Genomic DNA, 21,473 nt, shown 5'->3' with positions numbered 1-21,473 from the left:
GCAGTCTCGACGGATAACTCATACGTAGCCGGGAATCTACCCTTCACCTTCTCCTTGAGAAGCGTCCATAAGCTATGCGTGAACCGGTCCTTTTTTAGTAAATCAGGTGCAACTTCCCCTCTTTCCAGTGACTCAACCCACCGTTCGCACAAATCCACAAATTTGGACTCATAGGTGGCATATTCTAAAAGACCCTCCTATTTCAAGTATCTCAACTTGTTCCACAGCTTCTCTGAAGTGGTACCTCCCCCAAAGCGCCTCTTAAAAGCAGTTTTTAAGGGCTCCCAGTCCTTCTTAGTTACTTATGGAAGTGCGTTGTACCATGACCTAGCTTCTAGATTCACGAGATTCTTAAAGATTCTAACCCGGGATTCATCTGTATCTTTGTTGCTTACTACACATGCTACTTCAAAGTCATCTAGGAAATTTGTTACCAAATCCTCCCCTTTCTTTCCTTTAAACGTTGGAAATGCTACACTTTCCATGATTACTGAGAGAGAGAGAGAGAGAGAGAGAGAGAGAGAGAGAGAGAGAGAGAGAGAGAGAGAGAGAGAGAGAGAGAGAGAGAGAGCTAGAAAGACACACTCCTTAGCTTGCAATCAAAAGTTTTCTTTTTATTTTTCTTTACAAGGAGGCGTGTATACCCTTTTTATACTAGAACATAGATTCAAATCTCAAACGGTACATTGCCTTGTACCAAAGGTAACACAAATGGTTGATCTGATGCCAGAACCTCAAAGAAGCGCTCCCCACCCAGCATGGTGTCGATGATGTGCTGGTAGTGAGTCTTCAAGTCTAGTATTACCTTGATTGAGCGTACTCATATCGGAATGTGTGATCTTCCTTGAGGTAAGTTGTATTTGATTCATGTGAAGCTTAGAGGTGCTTAGTCATTGTCCAAGCTTGTGGGAGAGGGTGGTGTTCTTTCCTAAAACAAGCTAAGTAGATCCCTAGTCTCCCTAGTGAGAGTGTGAGCAGGTGCTTCCATTATCTGTGATGCAGCATCAAGTGCGACTTGACTGTGATAATTTCCTCAGTGAGTTGAGTTACCCGATTCTTGAAGTAGAATAGTGTTGATTCTCTATTGTGAACAGCTCCCTCCATCTTGTTGTTGCGGGTTGGTTGTAGGTCGCGAGCATGATTTCACCTTTCTCCTTCTTCTTCTTGGTACCCCGCCTATGTATATCCACTAAGTTTTGCGTGTTGGTTGACTCTCCCACTTCAAATCAATTATCGTTACACCTGGCACTCGAGCTTTGATGGAGATGCGGAGTTTGCCTAGTTGTGCTTGGAGCTCTTCTTCTTCTGTCCTCCAGTTAGCGAACCCTGCTAACCATTCATCCATCCACAAACGTTTAGGGGTTTTAGTCTTGTAAACTGGAGGGTTTCATGAAAGGATCCTCGGTGGGGGCGCCAAGAAAATGATGGCCACAAATGACATGCCATATGGGGTGGCCTCTATAACACACATAGCTTGAACATCCCGAAGCATCATATCAAGGTAGGAGTAATCCTATAGGTAGAGAGGGGCACCACCTAGCATAAGTGCAACTAGGATGCAGACATACATAACCTAGGCTAGCAAAAAGTGAAATGCCCTCTAGGTGACCAACATGAAATGGTGGTACAACAAATGCCCACATGTAGAAAATGCCTAGTCAACAGTTAGGAGTGTGTGTACAAGGGAGGTATGTGACAAGGTCGGAATGGAGCATACTGACTGATTGGAGAGTCCGCACATGATGGAGCACAAGAAGAGTGATAAACAAGAGATGAAACATCCCGCAAGTGTGAGAAAATAAATCTAAGGAGAACAGAGAATGGACCCCAAAGATCAAGACAATATAGCACCCTTTTATTGGCGATGATGATACTTACAAATGGTGGTCTTGATGGTTACAAACCTGGCTCTTGGCACTAGGGATGCAGGATGGAATGCGAGCACCATATGGTGCATGGCGGACTTGGAGTTAGCGGGAAGGTTAGTTGAGGGAATACATCAAGACAATGCAGCCATTGACGACGTCAATCACAAAAATCAAAAGCGGCCCAAGGTAGCATGGTGTGGATGCATTCAACTCAAGCGTTCTCATGTTGCCTTGCGGAAGAGTAGTGACTACCTTATGTGCATGGAGTGGTCGTGACTAGTAACTCAACCATGGTGTGGTGGAGAATGGGGAAAATAGCTAGTGATGTTGCCAATGCTAAAATGCCCAAGCTTGCAACTCAACATGATGCCATGAGTTCTCTAGCTTGGGGTGCATTATGTGCTTAGTGGTGCTTACAATGTAGAGTGCATGGAGCTAGTGTATTCCTCCTTCACTTGTGTCCCCCTTTTGTGCTTAGCGGAGGCCTCTTTATATAGGCTTGAGATGTGGTCCTTACCCATTGTTCCTTGCTAATATGCATTGGTCGCTGTAGAAGGTCTAGATGCCTCTCTAGGAAGAGAGATAGAGAGAGAATGTACAGATAGAGAGAGGAAAGAGTGGGGTGGGAGAGAGTTTTTTTTACAATCCACTAGCCATGGCTAGGTTATTAGGGAGAGTGGGGTTTTGGGGCATTTACAAGGTTTTTGTCGATGGTTTGGGTGGTCGGTGTGAGGTTTAGAGCTGTCGAAATTGGCATTTGTTGCGAGAAGCCGAGATGCTATGTGTTACCTCCTTTCGGTGCCGACCGGGGCATGCCTTCGGCGCCACTTCTTGTTTTGGTGTTGGCGACATGCGAGCTGGCCGTCTTCTTTTTGTTGTTGACATTGCTTTCCTTTGTTTTTCTTATTATGGGTGCATATATGCGTGCATGTGTATGTATGTGTATATGGGTGAGTTTGTTTATGGGTGTCGGTATGTGTGTGGCGCGTGTGTGTATGTGTTTATATGTGCGTGTAAGCGTGCATGTGGGTGGGTGTGTGTATGTATATAATTTTGAATGTGGGTGTGTAAGTGTGTGTGTGTGTGTGGGAATGAGGGAGAGAGTGATTATAAATATATTTATATATTTTTTAAAAAAACTACGTGTAGCTTCTTACAGAGAATGAGGGGGGGGAAGAAGGAGATGGAGTGGGTGAGAGGGGGGGAAGATGGTGAGTTAATCGGGAGAGGTGGTGTGTGTGTGCGTGTATGCTTAAGAGAGAGAGAGAGAGAGAAAAGAGTCACTCGGCTACGCCTGCACAGGCCTGGAAGAGAGCGCCAGAGAGGGAGATGGAGAGCGAGTTGTTGCTGACACACAGAGCGATGGAGGGAGTGTGAGAGGGTGTGTGTGTGTGTGTGTGTGGATAAGAATAAGAGAGAGAGAGAGAGACTTTGTCCGGTTTTATTGCACCTTCGGGCCTCCGACACAAAGCGAGCGGGAGAGCGGGGTGAGGTGGCGAGGGAGGAAGGAGGTGACGGAGTGGTGAGGATAAGACACACACACACAGAGAGAGAGAGAGAGAGAGAGAGAGAGAGAGAGAGAGAGAGAGAGAGAGAGAGAGAGAGGGCCTGTTTTTTCTATGCCTTCGGGCTGGTCCACAGAACCCCGAGAGGAAGAGAGAGAGAGGGGGGGGGGGGGGGCTTCGGGCTGCTTTCGGCCAACCGTGAGCGAGGAAGGGGGCGGAGTTAATGAGGTCAAAGGGTGGGTAATGACGAAGAGAGAGAGTGCATTATTATGCCTCCCTTGCGGGCTGTTCACATGCAGCGAAAAGGATAATGAGGGGGAGAGAGATGAGAGAGGAGGAAGAAGAAGGAGGAAGATGGAAACAAGAGAAAGAGAAAGAGGGAAGAGAGAGAGAGAGAGAGAGAGAGAGAGAGAGAGAGAGAGAGAGAGAGAGAGAGAGAGAGAGAGAGAGAGAGAGAGAGAGAGAGAGAGAGAGAGAGAGAGAGAGAGAGAGAATATTATTATTGCATGGCAGGTTCCTCCACCGAGGGGAAGAGAGAGAGAGAGAGAGAGAGAGAGTGTCTAAGTGAGAGGGGGGGAAAGATAGTCAGAGAGAAAGGGAACATGGCCCATCGATGGGAAGAAACAAGAGGGGAGAGAGGGGTATATGTGAGGCCAAGAGGGGGGATAAGAGAGAGAGTGTGGAAAAATCATGAAAGAGATAGAGAGAGATTTAAAAAAAAGATGGCGGCCCGCTATAGCGATAGAGAGGTCCCTGATATTTTATGCGCCCTTCGGGATTTGGTGACAGTGAAATAAGGAAAAAAATGCCTTTTTTTGTGTTTTTCTTTACCTCTGGGTCCTCGAATGGTGATTCATACCGTTCTCGGTTTCGAAATCCGAGAACTCTAAACTCTCAGGCCGGGCTAGAGGGCAGTGCGGCTAACCTAGTGTCAACAACAACCTTATTTTCAGTGAGGTGGCAGCCATGGTGATAAAGATAGATAGAGAGAGATAGTGAGCCTAATAGTGCGTTCTCTGGAGGTGACTCATAGAAACGGAGGATTCTACTAGTGTGAGTGTGTGGTGACCATTGGAGTCAAGGTGTAGACATGGATTCTTCACATAGTACTATTTCCCAAATTGCTACACTAAATCCCCTTTCTCTTGATACTAATGTTTCCAATCCCTCCCACCAAAATGCTACCAAGTGCTGACCCCCCCGATAGTGACCTCTCAGTGCCTTTTTATAGGTGCTCGCTGCTTTAGGTTTACGGCAATATGATTAGGTTAGGGCCCTAATCAGGAGAGACAAAGCAAGGTGGTGGGTACCAGATGGTTGACCCTTGCTTTGTCTTAGGAGGATTTAAAAACTGCAAACTCCTAGGTGGGCCTCTGTGAACATCACCTAGAGAGAGATGACAATTTACAATTGGGGTTTTTTACAAGATTTGGCTTGAAACTAGAAAGATAATGACAACCTACGGATATTACTGCAAAGATGCGTCATGGACGAGATGCCGATGAATGGCGGGCCTCGTTGGTGCGTCGGTGTAGCGTGTTTGCCAGTTTTGGGGCCGACCGGGGTATGCCATCGATGTCTTTCCTTGATTTAGTGTTTTCATCGTGTGACTTGGCCGTCCTTCTTCTGTGGCGTCGATGTCGAATCCTTCAATTTTTTTATTTTTTTGTGTGTGCGTATGGCGTGCTGTGCTGTGTGTATATGTGAGTGTGTATGTTTTCTTTTGCTTGTGAGTGCGTATGCACGTGCTTGTGTGTGTGTTTGCTTTTGCTTGTGAGTGCGTATGCACGTGCTTGTGTGTGAGTGTGTATGTTTGCTTTTGCTTGTGAGTACATATGCATGTGCTTGTGTGTGTATGCAATTGTGTGTGTTGTGAGTGTGAGTATGTGCGTTTTATATGTGTCGGTGCTTGTATGTGTGTGGGTACGTGCATATATATACGGGGTTGTGTGTGTGTATGTAGGTGAGTGTCAACAGTGTGTTGGTAGGTGTGTGTGGGAACAAGAGTGTAATAAGATTATGTATTACTATATTATATATATATATATATATATATATATATATATATATATATATATATATATATATATATATATATATATATATATATATATCAAGATCTTGCCGGCTCATCGACTGCACAAAACAAGGGATAGGGTGAGAGAACATGAGTGAGCGCGTGAGGGTGTGAGAGGAGTGGAGATGGTGTGTGTGTTACTGCAAGGGGGTGTGTGTGTGTGTGTTATGATAGAGAGAGAGGGAGTTTTGTTTCTGGTTGCACCCGCATGGATGCTACACAGAGAGTGCATGCGCCCGCAAGAGAGAGAGAGAGAGAGAGAGAGAGGCATAGCGAGTGGTGCTGACAGGGGGGGGAAAGAGGTGAGGGGGTAGTGTGTGTGGTGGGGGGTTATGAGAGAGAGAGAGAGAGAGAGAGAGAGAGAGAGAGAGAGAGAGAGAGAGAGAGAGAGAGAGAGAGAGAGAGAGAGAGTTTTGTTTTCCTGCGCCTTCCGACTGAACCGACATGGGAGCGAGAGAGAGATGATGGCGTTCGAGGGTGAGGGAGAGAGAGAGTATCGGGCCAGGGAGGGATGAGCGGGGAGAGTGTGAAGGGGGTGTGTGTGTGTGTGGGTCATGTGTAGGTAATGGGAAGGAGAGAGAGAGATTCTATCGTGCTACATGGGGCTGTTGGGGCCAATAGGAAATGAGAGGGGGAAGAGAGACTCAACGGGGTGGGGAGAGAGCTGAGGGGTGAGGGGGGGGGGGGGGGGGGGGGGGAGAGAGAGAGAGAGAGAGAGAGAGAGAGAGAGAGAGAGAGAGAGAGAATGACGCAACTGATGAAATTCCCTCGGGGTATGAGGGAAAACTGTTTTAATGAAATATTTACAGCAACCTTTTTTTTAACGAGGTGGAAACCATGGTGATAGAGAGAGATAGAGAGAGATAGTGAGCCTAACTCTTGAGGTGACACATAGACATGGAGGTTTCTACTAGCTTTGATAGACCGCTTTTGGCATGTACAAATTAGCGTTTATATGCATGGTCATATTTACAAAAATATGTAAATATATGCATTTGGGAGCTTTGCAAAGTGGTTTCAAGTTCGAAAAAAGGTGCAACGTGTGCACATTGTAAATATGCGTGCTTGCTGTCGGCAGTCGAGCATATGTACATGCCTGGATAGGGTATCGGGGCCTTGGATATGGTTCTAGGTGGCTTATTTTGGCTCTACATAATGTGTTTGAGCTTTCTAGAATGTAAATAATGCAAGTGACAAGTGTGGGTACTCTCATCCCACTCGAGAAGTTTCACACATGTGGTAACTGTCTATTTGCGGCGCCTAATCTGCGGTGATACGTGCATTGCCCTAGACGTGATCAAAAATGGAATGTGGGTATGTGGAAATGTGCTTTGGGTATCGAGGATCAAGCATACAAAATTTGGTGAATTTTCAAGTCTGTTTGGGGTCTTTCCTGCGAAAAATGCCCAACAGGGGTCAACATTGGCCAAAACTAGGCCAAAAAAGGTCAAAAAATGGTCAAAAAGGTGTGAAATGGCTTCAAATTTCCACATCACTCACGGTGGCATGAGTGTTCCAGCTGAGGGAGAACTTTGAAGAGCAATATCAACACTTTCACCCCTCTGTGTGTGGGAGGGAGTAGGGTTCCTACAAGTGGTCTAGTGCAGTCTTGTTGCTTTCGCGTCCTATTTTTGAGTGTGTGGAGGAGTGAATGAGATCTTTCTCTCTTCAATTTTTCACTTGGGAGAATCTATGGGAGTTCTGAGGTTTCCATGGATGTGTGTGTGCAAGGAATTGAGGGAAGAAGGTGTGGATTTCTGCAAGACTATGTGACCCTCTATCGGTGCCATTAGGGTTGGCGCTACTCCAAAGAGTCCAACAGAGTGGAGTTTGGTAAAGCTTTTGCAATGGTTTGAGAGTGGCCTTTTGTGGCTGGATTTTTTGGTTTTTTGACCGGTTTTATTGTATATTTTGGTCACCATCAAGCGTGATTTCAAGTGTTGATCACCTCGACTCACCTTGTAGTGTCTGCGGGCAGGCAAGGGCTTGCAGGTCGAGGCGTTTGGAGTTTGAATTGAGCTTGTGGGTAGATTTTTTATGGAGCTTTTGAGTGGTATTGAGTGAGGTGAGGAATTCAAGTAAATTCCTTGTGTTGTGTTGAGTTGTCTGGGTGTGTGAGTGTGCACACGACATCTTTTACTCCATCATCCTTTGGCGATCCTACTGGGGAGCGGAAATTTGCCGGTTGTGCACCCAGGTGGAGTGGTTTTTCTGTGAAGTTCGAGCTTCATTGAAGAAAAGTGGTGGTTTGGTTGAGGTGAAAGACTTCCAATTTTCTGGAATTACTTACACAAGGGAGAAGCGGCTTCAAACGGATGGCGTATAGTCAGCCAGTGTTTACAGGGAAGGAGGATATGAAGGATTGGATTGCGGACTTCGAATGGCATACGCTTGGTATGCACATTGTGAATGATGAAGCAAAGCTTCATGTATTTACTCATGTGCTCAAAGGAGAATCTCACGAGTGGTTTGAAGGTTTAGAGGAAGACAAAAAGCAAACATGGGAGCAGGTGAAGCTGGCAATTTTTGATAGGTTTGGGAAGAAATTAACCGCAACAGAAGCGACAACAAAATTGAGAGGTTTGGAGCAAGATGTTCATACTAACTTTAAAGAGTTTTTTTCAGCACTTCAAAGGGCTTTGGGTTCAATTAGAGGCTGCATCCCAAGTACCTCCAGGGGATTTCTTTAAAGTGCGTCAGTTTATGGATTGTCTCCATCCAAGTGTAAGGGAGAAGGTCGATCAAGAGGAGCCTGCTACATTTGAAAGAGCTGTGAAAATTTCCGAGGCCAAGAGCAAGAAGATCAAGAGAAGGTGAGAGCAAGGCCTGACACATACTGAGCCAGTTGTGGTGCAACCAATGGTCCCTGTGACAACGGATGATAGAGTGGAGCGAGTGGTTCAAGGTCCAGATCCCGTTACGGCCCGGGTTTTGCATGATCTTGTTGGTCAGTTGCAAGAATTAAGAATTAACATAATGAATAGAAACCAAAGAGAAGAGCGGCTAGCTGGGAGAGGTAGGGGACGAAGGCTACAAGGAATATGCTACAATTGTGATGAAGAGGGTCACTACACCCCTGATTGTCCTGAACCACCAAGAGAGAGAGGAGGGATATACCCCCTATATGGACGTGGTTGAGGGATAATAGAAGAAAATCATCAAGAATGGGTACTAGAAGCACCGCGGCCACAACAAACTCCACAACTATTGCCTGGAAATGGAGAAGGTAGGCCTATCAACATCATTACCCTTGAGCATCAAGATGTGGATGTTTTGGACAATAAGAGAGCTACGCATGATAGGGAGAAAGAGACAGAAGAAGAGAGGGAAACAAGAGCAAGGAAAGGAAAGGCTAAGGTAGAAGAAAAACATGAAAAGTAGCAAGAGGCGGTGAAGAAGGAAAATTGGTCCAAAGGACTACCTCCTTGGCCAAGGTGTTGAAGACTATGATATTTTCGAGGACATACGAAATCAAAAGGCAAATATATCTTTTGGTCAATTGGTGGCTTTGAACGCTAAATTGAGGAGGCAGTGGACCAAGTGTGTGAGTACGCAGCTTCCTTCCAAGAAGGAAAAGCATCAAAGCATGGTGTCATCTTTGAGGGTTGGTCACCCAGTGGATATGGTGCCAATAGTTGAAGCTATGATGGGAAAGAAGACGAAAGTGCAAGCATATGTGGATGGTGGTGCCCAGGTGTGTGTCATGACCGAGGCTATCATGAAAGAAGCAGGTGTTAAGATGTCAGTGAATGCTTCGATCCATATGAGAATGGCCAACCACAAAAAGGCAAGGTGTCTTGGAATAGCTGAAGATGTGAAGATAAAAGTCTTGGGGATTGAGTGCTTGGTTGATTGCTACGTGATGCAAGCAGGTGAGAATGCGTATCCAATCATTTTAGGGAGGCCATGTCTTATAACTCTTGTTGCTAAGCAGGATTGGGGCACGGGCTTGATCACCTTCCCCAACAAAGAGAAAGGAAGGACCATTGTCTACAACATGAAGACACACGAGAGCCGTACATAGCCCCTAGTGGAGATGCAAGATATGGATTCGATGGAAACCACATCATACGATAGTGATGCTTCGTCTACATCATCAGAAGAAAGTGTAGAGGAAGTCTTGATGCAATTATGTCCTGATCTTTTTGGGATATGTGTTGAAAAGGAAGCATCGATGCATGATGTGAAGGTCAAGGAGGAGAAGGATAGTCCAAAAGCAATTGTAGAGCCTGCCAAAGTGAATGTAAGGAGCATGCTAGGATAGGACTTGACAGAAAAAGAAAAAAGGAGTATGAAGACATGTTTACAAAGTTTCCAAAGCTATTCGCCACTGAATATAAAGAGTTGCAACGAGCTAAAGGAGTCGATCATAGAATCAATCTAAAAGAAGGTGCCAAGACAAAGGTTCAAAAGCTTAGGAGATTGGGGGTCATTCATGTGAAGGCACTTCATGAAGAGGTGACAAAGCTTTTGGAAGAAGATTTCATCTTTCGAGTGGAGGAGTCCAAATGGGTCTCTCTTGTTGTTATTGTGCCCAAGAAGAATGGAAGATTTAGGATATGTGTTGATTTCAAACCTTTGAATGCTTCCACAAAAAGGAATCATTATCCACTACCCTTTTTAGATGAAATCCTCAATCAGGTTGCAGGTCATGAATGTTACTCAATCATGGATGGATTTTCTGGCTACTTTTAGATCTTGATAGCGATTGAAGATCGATTGAAGACGACCTTCATTACTCCTTGGGGTTGTTTTTCCTACAAAAGAATGCCTTTTGGGCTGGTTAATGCATATGCTACCTTCCAAGGATGGATGAATAGACCATTTAGTCCCTACTTGGGTAAGTTCATTCGAGTTTTCATGGATGACATTGGGTGTTATAGCTCAAGGGTCACACATTTGGAGAAGTTGAGGTTGAGTTTTGAAAGGCTTCAACAAGAGGGTGGGCAACTCAACCCAAAGAAGTGTAAGTTTTTTCATGCCAGAGTCCATTTGCTAGGACATGTGGTTTCCCAAAATGGAATAGAAGCTGACCCAGAGAAAGTTAAGGCTTTATTGCTTATGGATCCACCCAGCAACACAAAGGATTTGGCATCATTTGTGCATAAGCTCGGGTACTTGTCACGTTTTTTTTGGATGCTATGTCAGTATGTGTATCCTCTCCATAAATTGAGTCAAAGAGTTCAAGGGTTTGAATGGAATGAAGACATGCAACAGGCTTTTGATGGCATCAAGGAGGTATTGTGTGCTTTACCAACAGTGAGTCCTCTTGACTTGCAGTCAATTTTCTATGTATCTATTAGTGTGGGGTCAGTAGCTTTTGGGTCGGTTCTCTTACAAAAGCAAGGAACGAACTTCAAACCAGTTTATTTTGAGAGCAAGATGAAGAATATAAGCGAGTTCTCCTACATGGAAATGGAACATTGGGTATTTGCCTTGGTTCTTGCTTGTCGTAGGTTTAAAACCTATTTGTTGCCCCAAAAGTTCTATGTGCTCACCACATCGAATCTTTTGCCGGATGTAGTACAACATTTGAAGCCTAGCAAGCGCATCTTAAAGTGGACTTTGGAGCTTCGAGAGTATGAGTTTGAGTTTAAAGTGGATCATTCTGTTAAAGCTCACTTGGCAGACATAGTGGTACATAAGGGGGGGCAACTTCCATCTTACCCAAGGGTTGACAAGGATGATCATGAAGAGGAAGTAGATATTACAGATACGTATACAATGATGTTTGATGGTGCATACAGGAAAGTTCTTCAAAAGGCAAGTGGTGGGGTAGTCATTAAGAACCCAAAAGGCGATGTAATCTTTTCTAGAGCTTACAATCTTGATGAAGCTGAAAGTAGCAATGAGGCTGAGTATCTCACGCTTTTCCTTGGGTTGAAGCAGTGTGTTGAGTTTGGACTGAAGAGGGTCATTGCAAAAGGGGATGCATTACTAGTCATGAATCAGTTGCTTGGTTTGTGGAATGTTAAGAAAGAAAATTTGAAGAAGTGGTTCTATGGCATCAAGAATCTTTTTCATGAGTTTGAGAAGATACAATTTAAGCATGTTCCTCGTGAGCAGAATAAAGAAGCTGATGAGTTGGCTAGGGACAAGTTGGATGCCTTGGTAGCTCCTTTAAAGGTCAAGGAAGCCTTGTATGCAGAAAGGGAATCATTGCAAGATGTAGAAGTATTTCTTGGTAAAGGGAAATGTCCAGAGGACATGTCAAAGGTTCGGCGTAAGAGAATAGTTGCAAAAGCAAGAAACTACACATTGGTAGGTGAGGATCTCATGCTTTATGGCAAGGATAGCATTTTGACAAAAGTGTCGTACAAAGAAGAGATAGGCTTGATTTTGGAGCACTGCCATGAAGAAACAGGCCATCAAGGCAAGGATTAGGTTGTCTTTCATGTTTTGAGAGCAGGTTATTGCTGGCCCTCTATGATGAGAGATGCTTATTTTTGGTGCAAGTCATGCCATGAATGCCAAGTGTTTGCAAATCGGAAGATTTTGGCTGAGCCTCAGAAAGCTATAATGTCTTTTGATGCATTTGCAAAATGCAGACTAGATGCTGTAGGTCCAATGCCAAGGACCAACAATGGTAAAAGGTATATCCTTGTGGCTGTGGACTATTTGACAAAATGGGTGGAGGCAAGAGCAGTAAAAGATATTACAACAGGAAAGAGTGGCCTCTTTTTTAGATGAACAGGTGTGTTTCAGGTTTGGAGCTCCTATGGTTATTATTTCTCATCGTGGACCAGGATTTAGGGGAAAACTTGTTGTTGCTCTCATGGAGAAATTGAAAATTCAGCATAGGCATTCTTCTCCTTACTACCCACAATGCAATGGGTTGGTTGAGAATTGCAATGGTCAAATTGTGAAGATGCTATCAAAGTATGCTAGAGAGCATCCTAAAGAGTGGGACTTGGACTTGGAAAAGTGTTTGTGGGCTTATAGAACTGCGTATCGAGTGTCAACACAGTTTACACCATATGAACTTGTTTATGGAAAGGAAGCTCTTATGCCCATACAAGTGCAGTTGGATGCCTTGAATTTTTTGTGCAGAATGCAAGGTGAACATAATGACAAGCTGCAAGAAAGAATTCTTTCTCTAGAGTTGCTTCGAATGAATAGAGAGAAAGCCAGTGATTATTATCTTCAACAAGCAGAGACAAGGATGGAGAAAATGAATAAGAGGCTGCCAGAGAAAGAGATCAAAGAAGGAGATTTGGTGATGAAGTATGATTCTCGCTTGGATTTTACTTTTCAGAAGAAATTGAGGGACAAATGGTTGGGTCCATACCTAGTGAAGCATGTATTTTCTAATGGCACCTATGAGTTGGAAAAATTGTCTGGTGAACATTTGCGCTACAAAATAAATGGTTATAGATTGAAGAAATATTTTGCAAGGGATGTGGTTCCAGATGAAAATAGTCTCTTGGTGAAGCATAAATGCTCTACCTAGAGGGTGGGCAATGATGATAGACCGCTTTTGGCATGTACAAAGTAGCATTTATATGCATGGTCATATGTACAAAAAGATGTAAATACATGTATTTGGGAGATTTGCAAAGTGGTTTCAAGTTCAAAAAAAGGTGCAACGTGTGCACATTGTAAATATGCCTGCTTGCGTGGTTGCAGTCGAGCATATGTATATGCCTGGATAGGGTATCGGGGCCTTGGATATGGTTCTAGGTGGATTATTTTGGCTCTACATAATGTGTTTGAGCTTTCTAGAATGTAAATAATTCAAGTGACAAGTGTGGGTACTCTCATCCCGCTCAAGAAGTTTCACACATGCGGTAACTGTCTATTTGCGGCGCCTGATCTGCGGTGATACATGCATCGCCCTAGAAGTGATCAAAAATGGAATGTGGGGATGTGGAAATGTTCTTTGGGTATCTAGGATCAAGCATACAAAATTTGGTGAATTTTGGAGTCTGTTTGAGGTCTTTCCTGCCAAAAATACCTGCCAGGGGTCAAAACTAGCCAAAATTGGGCCAAAAAAGGTCAAAAAATGGTCAAAAAGCTGTGAAATGGCTTCAAATTGCCACATCACTCATGGTGGCGTGAGTGTTCTAGCTGAGGCAGGACGTTTAAAGAGCAATATCAACACTTTCACCCCTCTGTGTGTGGGAGGGAGCAGGGTTCCTACAAGTGGTCTAGTGTAGTCCCGTTGCGTTCGCGTCCTATTTTCGAGTGTGTGGAGGATTGAATGAGATCTTTCTCTCTTTAATTTTGCACTTGGGAGAGTCTATGGGAGTTCTGAGGTTTCCATGGATGTGTGTGTGCAAGGAATTGATGGAAAAAGGTGCGGCTTTCTGCAAGACCATGTGACCTTGTATCGGTGCCATTAGGGTTGGCGCTACACCAAAGAGTCCAACAGAGTCGAGTTTGGTGAAGCTTTTGCAATGGTTTGAGAGTGGAATTTTGTGGCTGGAGTTTTTGGTTTTTTGATGGTTTTTCTTGTATATTTTGGTCACCATCAAGCGTGATTTCAAGTGTTGATCACCTCGACTCACCTTGTAGTGTCTGCGGGCAGGCAAGGGCTTGTAGGTCGAGGCGTTTGGAGTTTGAATTGAGCTTGTGGATAGAGTTTTTAGGGAGCTTTGGAGTGGTAGTGAGTGAGGTGAGGAATTTAAGTAAATTCCTTGTGTTGTGTTGAGTTGTCTGGGTGTGTGAGTGTGCGCACGACATCTTTGCTCCATCAACGTGAGTGTATGGCGACCATTGGAGTCAAGGTGTAGACATGGCTTCTTCACATAGTGCTATTTCCCAAAATGCTGCACTAAATCCCCTCTCTCTTAATACAAGTGTTTCCAATACCTCCCACCAAAATGCTACCAAGAGTTGACCCCCCCCCCCCCCCGATAGTGACCTCTTAGTGCCTTTTTATAGGTGTTGACTGCTTTAGGTTTAGGGTAGTCTGATTAGGGTAGGTCCCTAATCAGGGGAGACGAAGCAAGGCGGTGGGTCCTAGATGGTTGACCCTTGTTTTGTCTTAAGAGGATTTTAAAACTGAAAACTCCTAGGTGGGCCTTTGTGACGATCACCTAGAGAGAGGTGACAATTTACATTTGGGGTTTTTTACAAGATTTGGATTGAAACTGGAAAGATAATGAGAGCCTACGGAGATTACTGCAAAGATGTGTCGTGGATGAGATGCGCGTGAACGGCGGGCCTTGTTGGTTCGTCAATGTAGCTTTGTTGCTAGTTTCGGGGCCGATCGGGGCATGCCTTCGGCGTGTTTCCTTGATTTAGTGTTTTTGTTGCACGAATTGGCAATCCTTCTTCTTTGGAGTTGATGTCAAATCTTTTGTTTTATTATTTTCTTGTGTGTGCGTACGGCGTGCATGTGCTGTGTGTATATGTGAGTGCCTATGTTTGCTTTTGCTTGTGAGTGTGTATGCACGTGTGTGTGTATGTAATTGTGTGTGTTGTGAGTGTGAGTGTGCATTTTATATGTGTCAGTGCTTGTATGTGTGTATGTGTGTGTGTATGTGCATATATATATGGGGTTGTGTGTGTATGTGGGTGAGTGTGTGTGTGAAAACAGTGTGTCGGTAGGTGGGTGTGGGAATGAGAGTGTATTAAGTTTATATATTACTATATTATATACATATACATATATATATATATATATATAAAGCTCTTGTCGGCTCGCCGACTGCACAGAACGAGGGAGAGGGTGAGAGAACGTCAGTGAGCGCGTGCAGGTGTGAGAGGACGTGCAGGAGAGGGAGTTTTATTTATGGCTGCACCCGCATGGCTGCTACACAGAGAGAGTGCGAGAGAGAGAGAGAGAGAGAGAGAGAGAGAGAGAGAGAGAGAGAGAGAGAGAGAGAGAGAGAGAGAGAGAGAGAGGCATAGCGAGCGGTGCCGAGAGGGGGGGGGAAGGGGTGAGGGGTAGTGTGTGTGGTGGGGGGTTTTGAGAGAGAGAGAGAGAGAGTTGTTTTCCTACGCCTTCAGGCTGAACCAACACGGGAGTGAGAGAGAGATGATGGCATTCGAGGGTGAGGGGGAGAGAGAGTATTGGGCTAGGGAGGGAAGTGCGGGGAGAGTGTGAAGGGTGTGTGTGTGTGTGGGTCATGTGTAGGTAACGAGAAGGAGAGAGAGAGATTCTATTGTGTTGCGTGGGCTGTCGAGGCCGAGAAGAAATGAGAGGGGGAAGAGAGAGTCAACGGGGTGGGGAGCGGGTGGGGGGGGGGGGGGGGGGGGGAGATGGGGTGTGTGTGGGTGAGAGAGAGAGAGAGAGAGAGAGAGAGAGAGAGAGAGAGAGAGAGAGAGAGAGAGAGAGAGAGAGAGAGAGAGAGAGAGAGAGAGAGAGAGAGAGAGAGAGAGAGAGAGAGAGAGAGAGAGAGAGAGAGAGAGAGAGAGAGAGATTATATTCCATGCTGGCCCGCCTGCCTCCATAGAGATGGAGAGGGAATCAAAGAGAGAGAGAGAGAGAGAGAGAGAGAGAGAGAGAGAGAGAGAGAGAGAGAGAGAGAGAGAGAGAGAGAGAGAGAGAGAGAGAGAGAGAGAGAGAGAGAGAGAGAGAGAGAGAGAGAGAGAGAGGATGCAAACACAAGGTATGGTGAAGAGTGGGCAATCATCCCCCCATGAATACCATGAGCAGAAGACCCGTACAATCAGTATGATCTCTCTATGATGAGATGTGGAAGTGGGTACCCCCCTCGCACCATATATAGGTGCCCAAGGGAAGGTAGGGCAAGGCATGATAAAAATCCCCACAACCCAACAACAAAATGATATATGGAAATATATATTGGTGCCCGGACAAAAGTGGGCGATCAGACAATGATGTAGTCTAAATGCATATGCAAAGGGCGGCCAACTCAAAGACATACTAACCATACAAGTATGCCCTAGACCTTTGAAGCAGTAGAGTGGTGTAAGTCTAACACCCTTTCTCACCACCGGCTGTTGAACAAACCGCATGAAGCCAAATATGTGAGTTAAATGATGAAGATGTATGCCACGTGATGTCCACTAAAGGACAATACTCCATGAGTGTAGCAGCAGTCTAGTGTGTCACAATTGCCAAAAAGTCTCCATGGGAAGAGGCCATCATGGGTAGTGTGAAGGTACTCCATGGTAAGATGCCATCATGGGCAGTGTAGCAAACTGTTGTACTCCACTAATGCAGTGTGAAGGTACTGTGTGAAGGTCCCAAAACTAAATGTAAAAACAACTCCTTGTCGTAAAAGAAGTGTCAATAAACATGCAAGTGTCCTGTTCGATAGGATGAGTGGTTTCTGTAGTCAAACTGTCTAGAGAAAATGGAGAAGCCCAAGAACCTTCATGAGCATGACCAAAAGCCTATCAATGCATGAACCTACAACCAAAGGTGGCTAAGGTGTGTAAAACTCCAGGAAGGCCAAATGTAGCTATCTACATTGTAAACATCCTCCGAATCAAGGAAAGCTAGACTAAATAGTTAGCACCGTAGAAGCTACCATAAGCTACATCAGTCACCGAGAGACCGCACTGACCACCATCGGATGGTGTCCTATCATTAGGTAGGGTAATCCAAGATGAGGGGAAAGCCAGACTCAACAAACTGCACTATGAAGGGCCTTTGAGGAGAGGTGTGATCAGACCAAGCTGTCTACATCGTAATCATCCTGTAGAAGTAGGGAAGTCAGACTGAGAAGTCTGCGTTGTGAATATCCTCCAAACAGAGGTATGGATGAACATCCATCGCGACGATGTTGTCCAGGTGCCTGGATTACAATCTTTCCATGGGGCACCTTGGGGGACATGATGTGCCACCTGTCATTTGTCCATGCAGTGTTCAAACGCCACATGCACAAGCTACAATAGGGTTGGAGGTCTCTGCCATGAGAAAATCAGCACTTACGAGAGATATAGACTGCACGGATCAAAGCACCGATTGAGTAGATGCCAACAATCTTACACACTTTGATTGATGGCATTGCAATTGCTTACTCAACTGGTATAATGCACAACAATCTGCACCCTTTCAACATAATATTAGACTTTAGTCACACAAATAAACCCCGCAGCGACATCATTAATTGGAGCATGATGCCTAGAATGCCAGTCAAGCGCGTATCAAATTATTATTTTCATCACAACGCTCAATTGGACTTTGCAGTTTTGGTGGAGACACAATCAATAGGGGAAGGACAAATTGCAAAGCGACCGTGGATTGCTCCAAAAATATATGATGCACGGTGCACAGATACATACACAAAAGCAAGCAACATTTGTGCATTAGGTTTTCTATTTGACATGTTGATAGACTTTTGAAGTGCAGCTAGGAAAGTCTATTTCCTAGAAGAGGTATTTTACCACGCTGATCAAGATGCCATGAGGGCTATTTAGATGAAAGTGGACTGTTGGATGAAGTTAAGAGAGCGGAAAGCTAGAAGAAATGCATCAAATGTTTTGATCTTTTTCAAAGAGCATCTAAAGACAAACCCTAATCCTTTCCAACGACTGCTTGTTGAACTTGCGTCGTCTTTTTACTTGGCTGAACATTTTGTACTAAGTACTTTGTCTTGTTGTCGGGGGTATTTTATTTTCATTGAAGTCTATTATTTGGGTTTGGGGTGGTTCACCTCACTGAGTCATTTGAAGTATATTTGACTATATGTCTTTAGTCAATTGTCTTGTGGTTCAATTGATCAGTTGTGATTTTTTTTTTCATCAATTGCAGAATATTTGATTGAACTAAGATACGACATGTTGTGGTATCTTTGAGACTGCTGAATCATGAAAATGATTTTTTTACAAAGATATTAAATATTTGTCTATTTATCCATTGCAGTTCTAAAATACTATGGCTAATGAAGAACAAGCTTGTGGTACACAAACAATGCCATATGATCAACAACAAGTGGCAGATAATGCGTTTCAGGCCATAAAATCTCTAGCGCCCGATTTGTTGGCACAACAAGCGACGTGCATTGTTCGAGGACTATCGAAATGGGAAAATCTAAACCATTTGCAATGGAAAGATACCAATAAATAAGTGACAAAGGATATGACTAAAACAATATAGCCATGTGAGGGCACGAAGATAAAGAAAGGACGGTGGAAAGTATCGAAGTGCCTACACAAAGCGATCAAAGAGAATGCTAAGAGAGTCTACTTGGATGTTTTTGGCCATCCATTGCATGATGCAGATTGTGTATTATATTTCATGAAAATGTTGTATGTACATTTTGTCCAACAATGACTAGTAGACTTTTCCTAAAACGAGACAAATGTAGCCACCCATGATATCAAGGAGAGTTGTGTCACATTCACACGGGATGAGTTGGCATTGATAGTTGAAGGGTCCGACATACAATTAAAAAAGGAGAAGATATTTTAACGACACAATTGACAGAGAAATATGCAAAAATAGCACGACTATCTGTAGAAACCCAAACACCACAAGAATCCCAGGTCCGAATGGAGAAAAGTATTTATTGCTTAAGCGAGGATGTTCAGAATTTGACACTGTGAGTGAATCCTCCGCTTGTACAAGGGACACATTAGTCACCTCATCCTACATCTAGAGATGGTTCTTGCGTCAAAATCAGATGCATCTTCATCTTCCCAGTGTCGAGTTCTCTACAAAGAATTTTGATGGATGGAGTGGATTCTATACATTGGCATGTGGTTATTATTATCACCTCATGTTTTTAATTCGTATAATACAAAAACGTAGCCAATGCACAACCTGTTCACAAGATATTCCACAAGGAATATATGATATGTTTGGCATGGAAAATGAGTATATATTCAAGCAAGCCCACCAAGACACCCCTGGCACAATTAGAAATCTATTTGGTAATGAAGATGTAGGTTTTAAGCAGATCGACATATTATGTATAATTGCTACTATGAAGTATTGTATATGATCAAAACACGTTGAGCACAAGCTCTTTCATAATGGTTTTTGACACAATCTTCATTCTACTCTCAAGCTATATTGAATTTATGAAGTTGTTATCTTGTTCTGAGTCCGAGTATTGTGGCTCTTCTTGTAGTTTAACTTCCACATCTATTATCAGATTCTCTTCTATTTAGTCTCTATATTGCATTGAGATACACCGACATTGAACTCTTCCTTGTCTTCATTTTGATATACACCTAGACTGGCATTCCTCCTCGTAGCCAACACTTTTGATGTGATGCAATATCTTTTTGTTGCAAAACATATACACTAATTTTTTGCTATGTCTACTAGTAATCTGTTGCAAAAAGTGCTATGAACATACTTGTACATTCTCTAGTTTCTCTAAAACTTGAGTTTGATGCACATTGCGCTAGTACTTTCATTGCAAGGGGATGTAAGGTCAAGTAATGCTCTCCGCCATTCATAATCCACCACTTCCATACAGGTTTCTCTTTTGCCGTTGATTGTACAAAATCATTCGCAAAAGGACCTTCTTTTATTATAAATGCACTCATTTCTTTGATACAATTAATTCAATCTTGAACATTGGAGTAGAACGTGTTGATCATGTGATAGAAATCGTTGATCACCTCTGTATTGGATATCAGATCTAAATTTCAATACTCCCGATCAAGCATGTAAGCCACACTATGGAGTGGACTATGAGTGCTCTTCCATCTTGCATGAAACTACTTGGCCAAAATTCTCCGTTGTTTGACAGAGAATGGTAGTTGCCACTCCGTATCTAGTAGAGACTCTTTTAACTTCTCGGCATTTTCAAGACTTTGTTGGATTAACCACCATGTCATACACACTTTGCCCATATTTGGCACCTTCTGATCAAAAATTGCAAATCGCGAACATAACCAGCATCATTACATAGTATGCATTCATTACACTCCTCCACCAAGAATCCTTTTGTATGGACCCACGTAGACATGTAATTTTCTCTTTGACTTTTTCTTTTGGCTCAAGCTGCCATTCGTCAAAGGCCATGCAATTGAAAGTGTCAATCACAATGCACTTATTGTGGAGAAGTGATTCCAATGTATAAAAGTGCATGAAAATCCAAGTTTAAGAATCATTGATATACGTGTCCTATACAAAACGAGCACTCTTTGTCATTTCAAGATAAATTTCACAGCTTGTCGTAATGTGTCAATTATTTTGGCAAACCATGTGATTTCTTCACTACCAATCCTTCCGCACCAAGTATAAGCTGTGCGTATTATAACCATTGAAAAAATGTGTGGAGAGCACTTTTTTATTATTTTTCTAGTATTTTTACAATTCTTTGCATTGTTCATGACTACTTGAACGACATGTTCAACTCTGATTTCTTTAATCACATTAATCAAGACCTCAAAAATGTATTTGCCACTTGTAATTGCACCAAGACTGTCAATCGCATTTATGAACGTTTCTCCCCTTGGACAAAGTAGCATTACATTGATTAGTGGTCTTCTTTGAGCACTAGACCAACCATCACTCACAATTGTGCATCTTGAAAGCGAAAGATTCCCAAGTATTATTGTCGAAACACGCTCTTTGACTTCGATGTAACATTTGTCCAAGAAATCATTTTGTATCGTGTGATACGAAGGGGCTGAAAATCTTGGGCCAAAATCACCGATTTTCTTCTAGGTGTCCTTTCAATGATTGCTCTCTACCATGACTAGAGAACTTCCAGTGAAAAACATCGCTTTGGCGAGTGCAGTTTGTGCTTCTTCTAGAGACTTCATTCGAAAGCTTTGATGCAATGATTTTTTACGCATTTTTCCAAGTCCACCTTCATTGTGACGCTTAAAACGAAAGTTGATTTACATTTTCTCTCCTTGCATAGGCTATTCTACAGGGTTAGTTGGTGTCACCATAGGATCAACAGAGTTTATATTTGGCTTTGACTACTCTTGACTTGCATCCATAAAAGAGCTATGTATCCACTGTCTCTTGCCACCCTTTTTGGTGAGCTCTTTTCTCAAAGCCTTTGCAATTGCAGGTACCTAGGGATGTTAACATTTCTTACAATTCTTTTTAATGCTACCCAAAAAATTGTCCCTAATACATGGTGCATGATTGTAGTGAAGAAAAATGTACATTGCCACTCCATATATCGATCTCAT

The sequence above is a fragment of the Adiantum capillus-veneris genome, chromosome 5 (genome assembly GCF_014529385.1).
Source record: "Adiantum capillus-veneris isolate H3 chromosome 5, ASM1452938v2, whole genome shotgun sequence".
In the NCBI taxonomy this organism is placed as follows: Eukaryota; Viridiplantae; Streptophyta; class Polypodiopsida; order Polypodiales; family Pteridaceae; genus Adiantum; species Adiantum capillus-veneris.
Note: the sequence above shows the minus strand (reverse complement) of the source record.